The sequence below is a fragment of the Alligator mississippiensis genome, chromosome 3 (assembly GCF_030867095.1).
Source record: "Alligator mississippiensis isolate rAllMis1 chromosome 3, rAllMis1, whole genome shotgun sequence".
NCBI classification, from domain to species: Eukaryota; Metazoa; Chordata; order Crocodylia; family Alligatoridae; genus Alligator; species Alligator mississippiensis.
The window spans coordinates 44,749,476-44,760,000 of record NC_081826.1 but is presented as its reverse complement, the minus strand read 5'-3'; the positions used below and the strand labels follow the sequence as shown (position 1 = coordinate 44,760,000).

At 48.0% G+C, this 10,525-nt stretch overlaps 1 long non-coding RNA gene across 1 annotated transcript in view; it reads right to left on the bottom strand.

Annotated features, from left to right (window-relative positions):
• Positions 1-9,746, bottom strand: part of LOC109285187 (uncharacterized) — a 20,054-nt gene extending 10,308 nt beyond the window's left edge. The window contains exons 1-2 of the long non-coding RNA XR_009460460.1: positions 8,484-9,746; positions 7,621-7,903 (exon numbers count right to left, since the gene is read on the bottom strand). This is a non-coding gene — a long non-coding RNA (uncharacterized LOC109285187). The remainder of the gene's footprint in view (positions 1-7,620; positions 7,904-8,483) is intronic.
• Positions 9,747-10,525: the final 779 nt, after the last annotated feature.

Below are 10,525 nucleotides of genomic sequence, written 5' to 3'. Positions count from 1 at the left end.
TCTCTCGCCAAAGAGCGGGCTGTGGTCATGAAAGCCAAAGCCTTCCTGACGACACCAGCGCCGCAGTCTTTGGTTGACCACATAGATCCTCCTGTCCCTTCTCAGCCCATAGCCTGAGACTGGGAGGATCGACGAGAACACCACCTGTGCCCCCAGACCCTTAAGCCCCGCTCCCAAATCCCTGTAGCGCCTCATGACCTGGCTGGGAGTGCTCCGAGCCGTGTCATTGGTGCCCACATGAATAAGGAGCATGGGATAGCGGTCTGTGGGTTTGAGGAGCTTGGGGATCCTCTCCGCAATGTCCCGGATGCGGGCCCCTGGGAAGCAGCAGACTTGCCGGGCTAAGGGGTCAGGGTGGCAGATTGGCCTCTCCGTCCCCCTCAGGAGGGAGTCTCCCACAACAAACACCTTACGTTTTGTCTTGGGGAGAACAGGGGCGGGAGTTGCAGTTGGGCCCATGTTGCCTGTGGGGGCCGGCAACTCAGCAGGCTCTGCTGGGGCAGCAAGAGGTGCATACCTGTTGCTCAGTTGTGGCGGGGGTGGGGCCTTGGTGCGGCGGGCCTTAGGGCCCTTGACCACCTTGGTCCATGCCCCTGGCTGGACACAGCAGGAGGTCCCAGAGTCCTCCTCTGGCCTTGAATTCTCAAGTCAGTTTGCAGAGGCAGTTAAGTCAAGGCATGTAGTCATCATGGGTGATCTAAATTACCTGGATATCTGCTGGGAGGAGCAGTCAGCCAGGTATGACCGCTCATGCAGGTTCCTTGCTGTGATACAGGACCTCCACCTAACCCAGAAGGTGCACAGTCCTACCAGGAGGAATGGCCTGCTGGACATGGTCCTGGCCACAGGTGATGACCTGGTGAGGGGACTCCAGGTTCTTGACCACCTGGGCAATAGCCATCATCGCCTACTGAAATGCACCATACAGCACAGGGTGTCAAGGGCCTGCAGCAAGGTAGTAGCCCTTGATTTCAAGAGGGCCACCTTCAATGAGATGAGGAGATTGGTAGGAGGGGCACTGGGGTCCTGGAGGGTAGGGGAACTGGGTGTCCAAGACAAGTGGTCGTTCCTTAGGGAGATGATCCTCCAAGCCCAAGGGGTGACAATCCCAACAAGAATCAAAGGGGGCAAGAGTGCTTAAAAGCCCCCCTGGCTTGCCAAAGGCATTAAGGAATGCCTGAAAGCCAAAAAGGAGGTGTGCACCCAGTGGAAGGGAGGAGCTATCACCAAAGAGCAGTATACCTCCATTGCTTGGGTCTGTAGGGGGCTGTTAGGAAAGCTAAGGCAGATATGGAACTAGGGCTTGCATCAAGGATCAAGGACAACAAAAAGTCCTTTTTTAAATACATAGGGTGTATGAAGAAAGCACCAGCTAATGTGGGGCCCTTGCAGGATATGCTTGGCAATCTGGTAGTTGCACCAGAGGAAAAGGCAGACCTTTTTAACAAATTATTTGCCTCCATTCTTTTGTGCAAGAACCAGGACATCTCCCCCACTGGGGTTCAGGACAGACTCAGCAGACTCTGCCAGGCCTAGGGTCAGGGAGGACTGAGTTAGGGAACTTTTGGAGGGACTGGACATGTTCAAATCAGCAGATCCAGGCGCTCTCCACCCCAGAGTGCTGAGGGAATTGGCAGGGGTCATTGCGGGCCCCCTGGCACGGCTTTACGAGAAGTTGTGGTGCTCTGGCCAGGTGCCAGAAGACTGGAAGAAGGCCAATGTGGTCCACATTTTTGAAAAAGGGAGGAGGGAGGACCCGGGCAACTATAGGCCCGTTAGTCTTACTTTGATCCTGGGGAAACTCTTTGAGAAAATTATCCAGAAGCACATCTGGGAAGGACCAGCAGGATGATGGGGGGATGATGCTCAAGGGCAACCAGCATGGGTTCATTAGGGGCAGGTCCTGTCAGACCAACCTGATTGCCTTCTACAATCAGGTCACAAAATCATTGGACGCAGGTATCGCAGTGGATGTAGTCTTTCTGGACTTCAGGAAGGCCTTTGACACTGTCTCCCACCCCAATCTCATTAAAAAGCTGGGTGACTGTGGCATTGATGCCTACACAGTCAGATGGATTGCAAATTGGCTGAGGGCCCGCACCTAGAGAGTGGTGGTGGATGGGTCATATTCGACCTGGAGGGATGTGGGCAGTGGAGTCCCCCAGGGCTCAGTCCTTGGGCCTGTACTGTTCAATTTCTTTATTAGCGACTTGGATGAGGGGGTGAAAAGCACCCTGTTCAAATTTGTTGATGACACCAAGATTTGGGGCGAGGTGGGCATGCTAGAAGGGAGGGACATGATACAACTGGACCTGGACAGGTTACAGAGGTGGGCAAATGAGAACAGGATGGGTTTCAATACTGACAAGTGCAGGGTACTGCACTTGGGCAGTAAGAACCAGCAGCATACCTATAGGCTGGGGAACTTCCTTCTCATAAGCACAGTGACAGAAAGGGATTTTGGAGTCATTATCGATTCCAAAATGAACATGGGCCACCAATGTGAGGATGTGGTCAGTAAAGCTAACCACACTTTGTCATGCATCCACAGATGCATCACAAGCAGGGCCAAGGAAGTGATCCTCCATCTCTATGCAACACTGCTCAGGCAACAGTTGGAGTACTGTGTCCAGTTCTGGGCGCTGCACTTTAGGAGGAATGTGGCCAGCATCGAAAGTCCAGAGGAGGGCCACTCATATGATCCAGGGACAGCAGGGCAGACCCTATGAGGAGAGGCTATGGGACCTGAACCTGTTCAGCCTGCATAAGAGAAGGCTGAGAGGGGACCTGGTGGTCATCTATAAACTTACCAGGGGGAACCAGCAGGGAATGGGAGAGACCCTGTTCCCTCGAGCACCTCCAGGAGTAACAAGGAATAATGGCCATAAGTTGTTTGAGAGTAGGTTCAGGCTGGACATTAGAAGGCACTACTTCACAGTCAGAGCGGCTAGGATCTGGAACCAACTTCCAAGGGAAGTGTTGCTGGCTCCTACGTTGGGGGTCTTTAAGAGGAGGCTAGCTGGGGTCATATGAGCTCAAACCTACCAGGGGTCATATAAGCCCAGTATTTATTCCTGCCCAGGACAGGGGGTCAGACTTGATCTACTTAGGTCCCTTCCGACTCTACATCTATGAAACTATGAAACTATATGAATAATACACTGGGGGGTTGGGTTGATTTTGTGGGAAATTGTGGCCGACAGAATATTTCCTGGTGATTGCAGATACCGGTGGTTTTCATCGTTTCCATGAAAACCACAAAACCACAAATTAAGTAGTCCCTACCAATAACAGAACCTGTGTTTTTAGGCAGGTGAAAAACATTAGATTCAGCAGGTACCCTGCCTCATGTGTAACCCCATTTATTATCTGGTATAGCCCCACAATTGTTGTGGAGGCCATGACATTCTGCTCTAACACTGAAAAGCTAGCTTTGGCATGGGGGTTGAAATCAGCAAGACAGTAAATCTGGGTTTCTTCAACACCACTTGCCTAGCTCAGTCAGAGAATCTGTTGTGTGATGGGGTGATCAGTACACCAAGAGAATTTCCAGTCTATCCCTGGTGTTGAACGTAAGGTAGGCATACTTAATGCTGGACAAGTTAGGCACTAGGGCTGTGCAAAATTTTGCCAGCAGTTTCATTTCAATGCTGTTTCAACTCATTTCAAGCTTGAAACAACAAAATCGAAATGAAACAGAGAGCTTCAAAACAGCCTCAAAACAAAATGAGGCAAATCAAACCGTTTCAAAAATTTTGAAATGTTTCGAGTTTCGAAGCTTAAGCTGGGCTTGCCTGCAGGGAAACAGAAACTAAAGTAAGGAGAGGGAGGGGGAAGGTGGGGGGAGAGGGGGTAAGGAGTGCTCTCATTATTGACTGCGTAGCTGGCCAGTGACTGTCATCCTTTCCCGCAGTCCCCTCCAATTCCAGTACTCTGGGGGAGGGATGGAAAAACTGCACAAAAGGCAGATTTGTTTGAACTGCCCTGCTTTCTGCCTTGGTGTCGATTGAGTGAGGGCGCACCTTAACACATACACAGTCACCCACCCATGTCACGAGTTTTGCCTGTCAGCAGCCAGAGGTGCAGGGTCCCAGAACCCAGAAGCCCCTGCACCTAGTTCCTTGAAAGCTGGCAGGCTTCATGGGCTCAGCAGGGGCTAGCATGCCTGCAGTTTTCACCCTGCTGCACCTTAACACATACAGTGTCACCCATGTCACGAGTTTTGCTTGTCTGCAGCTTGAGGTGCAGTTTCCCCCAAACCCCTGCACCTATTTCCTTGAAACTTAGCAGGCTTTGTGGCCTCTGCAGGGTCTAACATGCCTGCAGTTTTGACCCTGCTGTGGCTTAACACGTACATGTGACTTGAGTTTTTTGCTTTCAAAACTTTGAGGTGCAGTTTCCCTGAAACCCCTGCACCCATCCCCTTGAAACTTGTCATACTTCATGCCCTCAGAATGGGCTACCATTCCTGAAAATGTCATCCAAATCAGGCCAGAAATGACAAAGTTATAGGCTGTTTTGAACTTCCCCATTATAGCCTATGGGCGAAATGTCGAAACAGTGTCGAAACAGCGAAACTGTTTCGACGAAACAAAACAGAACAGCAGTTTCAAATTGAAACAAAATTCAAAACAAAATGCTGTTCCATTGAAACGTCAACACGCTGGTCGAAATGGAACTGTGCTGTTTCGCACAGCCCAATTAGGCACTATATACCTTTGACAGGCCAGGTCCAGGAGATACATGCTAGCCATACTCTAAACACAGTAACACAAATTGGTTGCATAGCAACCCACATTGGGATCTTTTACTCCCTTTTCAGTGTCATTATGCATTCCAAAAAGGTTGCCATAATTGAACTTAGTTTACAGGTAAGATATAATCGGTATTTTATAACTTAGTTAAAACAAAAATACATTTAATTTTTGTTCTCTTTTGAATAATCTGGTCCCACTTTTCCTGCAGCTGTACAGCCTTCAGCAGATATCTTCAAGCATATTTTTATAATCCCTAGATTTAAAAAATTTAAATACATCTAAAAATTGAAAAGAGTACCTATTTTAGGGCCTTGTTACACATTGCATTTTGAACTGCTCAAATATTGGTCAATGTTAGTGCTAACTTAGAGTTTGGACCTGTCACACCTTAAGGCCAAAAACCTTCTGTGACTGTCCCCCACCTGCACAGATGTGACTTGCTACTAGAGGGCTGGCAAGCAGGGACCTGACTATGAGCTACAGCTTTACATTGCTACTAGAGAGCTGGTGAACAAAGGCAGGCTTCTATCCTTCTGTAGGTAGGGGTGGGTTGTGGGGGGAAGGACAGGAAAATGTGAGGCAGCGAGTTAATGGGATGGGGATGGGTAATGAAATGGGAAGTGGAAAGGAAATGGGAATGGGGGATAGGTGGTGAAATGAAGGAAGTCAGCCACTGAAGAATAAAATAAAAAGTAGAAACAAAATGAATTTTAAAAGAGGAAGTAAATTAAAGGTCTCATGTTTTAATAAATTGGGATTGGGGTTCAGATTGGAGCGTTGGGGGTACTGGTCATGCTTCCCTGGATGGGTGGGAGTGGTGAGGGAAGACGTGTTTTGGGGAGCTAAGGAAGCCCTAGTTCATGGGGACCCAATCTGGCCCTCTACCTTGTTTCCCTCCCACCCCCTCTAGACTCTACTCCCAAACCAGTCTGTGCCCTGCAACCTGGCTAGCTGGCATGGGTTCTGCAAGCTGTTCACATGGGGTTGCACCACCCCCAAGAGAAGGTCACACCCATGGGAACAGGCAGGGGAGTTGCTTTGGTGCCAGAATTCACCCCCCCCCCCACCACCTTCCCCCAGACAGCAGAGTGCAGGAGGTGGAATGTTTTTCCAGACACAACAGGAGGGTGGAGGAGGGGACACTGTACCCTGGGATGCTTGTGAACTACAATTTGGGTAGCTCATGTGTGGAGAATAGCCACACATTAATGGAACATGAGCTGGGTACACGGAGGTGCAGAAGTCCTACACTTGACAGATCTCAGCCACTACCCATCCTTCAATGATCTTCCACCACACCTTAATGTTTAAAAACACAAAGAAAGGTCAGATTTTTTTGTAGGCCTTCTACTTGGGTAGTGGCTTATGCCTATTTCACAGGGCTCCTCTTCCCCTACACCCTGTCCTTAGCACACCTCAGAGCCAATTTGGATCAATAGCTCTGTTTGGCTCTGTTCTCACAGTGTCGGGGGACCACCAAGTAAGGATGCAGTCCTCTGCACCCTGATGACATCCGGAAGCCTGCCCTCGCTGAAAAGAAAGCCCTGGTGACTTAGCCAGAGTGGGGTTTCTCCTTGCTCTCGCCTGCCATGACTTTGATTTCATAGATTTCATAGATTTCATAGACATTAGGGCTGGAAGGGACCTCAGAAGATCATCGAGTCCAGCCCCCCGCCCAAAGGGGGTGATGTTTTTACTGGGTTCTTTGAGGGATGATGTTCACCCAGGATGGCCCAGCTGTGGGTATCTGCAGTGGGTTCAGCTCCAGAAAAACCACAACAATTAATAAAAATACCAAAAAAAAGAAGAAATGGAACAAAACTCAGATGGTAGGCTTAGCTGCTGCCCTGCCTACAGCCCAGCAGCTCTTGCGGCTCCTGCTGCACAATCCTTACAGCTGGATCAATTAACTGGCATGCCGCCATGATAACTGAAAGCTTGCAGCAGCAATTAATGCCTGTTACAACTAATGAGCTCCTCAAAGCTCTCAGATCAATTGATCTGCTGCCCCGTTCACAGAGAAAGTTTCTCTCAAGTTTTGTCTTCAGTGGGTCCATCCAGCCCACCCCTCCTCACTCTTCTCTCTTCCTGATCAATCTGCCTGACTGGAAATAGCTCTCAGAGTGCCAGAAGCCCCAATCCAGCACACCTGCCGAGGCAATGAAGCCAGCTCCGGGGTGCCAGGAGTTCCTTACTCAGCATGGTCATTTTCCTCTCAGGTAAATCATGGGTCAGGCTGCCATGCTCTCACGAGGGGGCCCTGCAAGCCTCTTCACACACAGCAAGTGTGTTAAGGTGGCTGATTACCATCTGTTTTTTCACATTACTCAACACATCAGTCATGTTCTATTCCTTTATACTACTCTACATGGTAGTTTAAACTGGATCACTATGTGGAAAATTTACTTTGCATCATCCCAATCCCTGGCATTAATTCCCTTTTTACTTTTTTCTCATCTATGTTCATGCATGACTCACACTGCCCACACCAGGGGCTCGCTAATCATCCAGTCATGCAAACAATCTCTCAGGCCTACCCAACCTGCATCTATGGGCATCATGACTGATTCCTCAATATATCATCAGGACAACCTGGTTGACACCTGGTAATGCTCTCAGAAGCCTATCCAATTACCCATCAAGACTTAGTCCATCATTCTAGTCCCACAGGAGCCTCTAGCCATCCAGCCTAGAGGCCTGTGGCTTAACCATTGTTGTGATCAACTGCCTTATGTAATCTTGAGGTCTTGTTGGCCTCCTACAAATTTCATCATTAAATAGTGAGACCATCCTCTTCATGGACTCTGGAATCATTAACCCACTCCTTTCTCCAAAGGAAGGAACCCGAGTACGCAGGACTCACCACAGATCACAGTCTTCTCATCCCTCACTGAAGGAATCCTGTGACACCCTGTAGTCCAAGGTATGTATATCTCCTTTTCCTTGCTAGTGGACTGTTTCTTGATACTCTAATTAATCCTGCTAATCTGCCATGCCTCTGTGCAGCTTGAATGGTCTTCTGTTCCCCTGTGCATTCCTTCTCCAGGGCAACTGAATCTGTAGCTCAGCCTGTGTTTAACTTCTGGGTTTCCCTCTCTGGAACCAATGAGAGCCAGAACCTCTTCCATGTGTCTTCTCATCGCTGGCTGGGGATCAATGTGTAGGAATCAATCAGACACCTGGGATCATGATGACAGGTGCAAGTTCAAGCTTTTAATTTGCTTTTCACATACAAGTAAGTTTGTCTTTCCCTTTTGATGGGCTCCAGGGGAAACTCTCTTAATTGTAACAGGCACTGAGGTATGTACCCTGTTACAGGGGGGATCATAGGTAAACATACCCTGGAGTGGCACAACTTTAAGCTGTTTAAAATGTGCTTAAAACTAGTTTAAGGTGTTAATATGTGGACAATCCAGGGGTCAACACATCCAGGAGCCACCTAAAATTAATGTGTAACATGCCCCTTTGAAAGATTTTGAGAGACTTCATAGTCTTTGATCCTCCAGCATTGAAGTCAATGGGAATTTTTCCTTTGGCTTCGATTAAGAACTGGCTGAGGCCTTTATTCATGTTTGTGAAGTGTACCTTTACCTTGAAAGAACCATAAATACTCAAAATATTAAAGATTAATTAAAAATGCAGTTAGATGCATTTAACTGTGTTACAGGGAAGATCAAGAAGGGGGCACCATAAAACAAGAAAATGAAGTAAAGGAACAACACTTACCCGCAGCAGGAGCAGCAACGGAACCGGGGCAAGGAGGAGAACCCATGCAACTCATCAGCCACATCTTTTTTCAATTAAGACTGGCAGGTGACGTCATCAACAAACGCTGGCTGGCAAAGATAAAGAGGACGACCGGCAGCTAGAAGGGAGGAGGAGAGAGCGGGAGAAGTGTGCGGGAGGCTAACGCACACGCGGAGGGGCTCAGGGAATACGAAGCCTCAGAAAGGGAGCCCGAGGAGGCCCCTGAAGGGGAGCTTGCCAGCGACAGCAGGGAATACACTGGCAGCTCCTTAGAAGAATTAGAAACAGTCTCTGCCGATGGCAGAGGCTATAAGAGTGAAGAAAGGAGGGACAAGCCTGTGGCAGTCTACAGAGTATCAGGTGGGAGCCGGGGAGAAAGAAGGGGAGGAGGAAGAGACAACCATGTGAGGAAGGTCTGAAGAAGAGCCACAGGGGGGATGCGGGAAGAGCAGGGCGGTGGCCCTGAAGCCAGAAGAAAAATAGAGACAGATGGGGAGTACCCGAGACACCCGGTTCTGGCTGGTCCAGAGGGAGAAGACAACGGGGGACAACTTGGGAGCCATAACTAGGAGGAGAAGCCTCAAGGGAGTGAGGACCCCAGAGACACAGATAGGGGACTACCAGGAGTCTCGGTCTGACTCAAAGTTAGCCTTTTTCCTTTTTGTTGCACGTTTGATTTTGTTTCCCTGAGTGAAGGGGTTGTGGAGTAAAAAAGAGCTTAAAGCCCTGGATAGCAACAGGGTTGTGATATTTCTTTTTATTTTGCCCTGAATGAAGGGGTTGAGAAGGGAAGGAAAAGGGGACTAGGATACCTGGGTATCATGAGGGCTGGAACCTGGGAATTCCCTTTGGATATAGGCCAGAAGGCCATAATACTCATTGATCGCATGGAGATTATTCCGATTGTCATAGAAGAAAAGGTCCTGACCACGGATTAGCTTGGATACTCCTCTCCATCAAAAAAGGAAGTAATGTGGCCCATACCATCGGCACGGCAGAGTAAGGATGGGGTGTAGGGGTGGTGGAGCTCCTTAAGTGACCACCAGGCAGACTACACCAAGCCGAGTGACCTTGAGGAGGCAGCCCCCACTGAGAATACTCAAAGTCGTGGCAGGAGAGATACAGGCAAACCAACTCAGGAGGGAACAACTGCGTGGACAACAACTAGGGTGGGCAAGTCGAACACCATACAACATTCAAGGCAAAGCCACTCGAGACCGGGTGCTCAAGGTCCGACGGTCACAAACTGCCGACACCAAACATATAACAGAACAATATATTATGATCTGAAAAAGGGGTGCCATAAACAAAGACTGTTCATATTCAAAAACCTCTAATTTACAAGTAAACTTTTAATAATGAGAGTTGCTGCCAGAAACTGGAAAGTTCTATGATCATACTCCACAGAAGATTTAGATTTGTCCTGGTTTTTCTGCTGAACTTGATGGATCGGGGGGAAGCTCTCTTTAAATGCAACTCAAGAGTTATAGCATTAAATATCTTGCCATGGAAGGATAAAGGAATGAAAGGATGAAACAAAAAAAAATCTCCAAGTAATTAGAATTAGGTCAGCAGAAAACTACTATAGTTCAGGCCAGGTATTATTCCGGCCCAAATTTGCAACCTGTCTCTGTCTGTCTTTAGCATTCTCTCTCTCAAGGATAAAATACTGAATGGAGACCTAAGAATGAAGTAAAACAAAAATTGAAAATAATAAATGAATGCTTAATTTTGAAGAGATTCTGAATAGTGAAGTCATATCCTTTATTTATTTATTTTTTTTACCTTATGAAGTGTAATATGGACTCATGGGAACATTGGACTGGAAAGGACTTCATGGATCATCACATCCAGACCCCTGATATTTGCAGGAAATCACATCATACAATCCCATTCATAAATTCACCAACTACCACCTTAAATCTAATTAAGTTTTTGCCTTCACTACTCCTATTTGGAGGCTGTTCCAGAGCCACACTGCTATTATGGTTAGAAGCCTCCTTCTAATTTCCAACATAAAA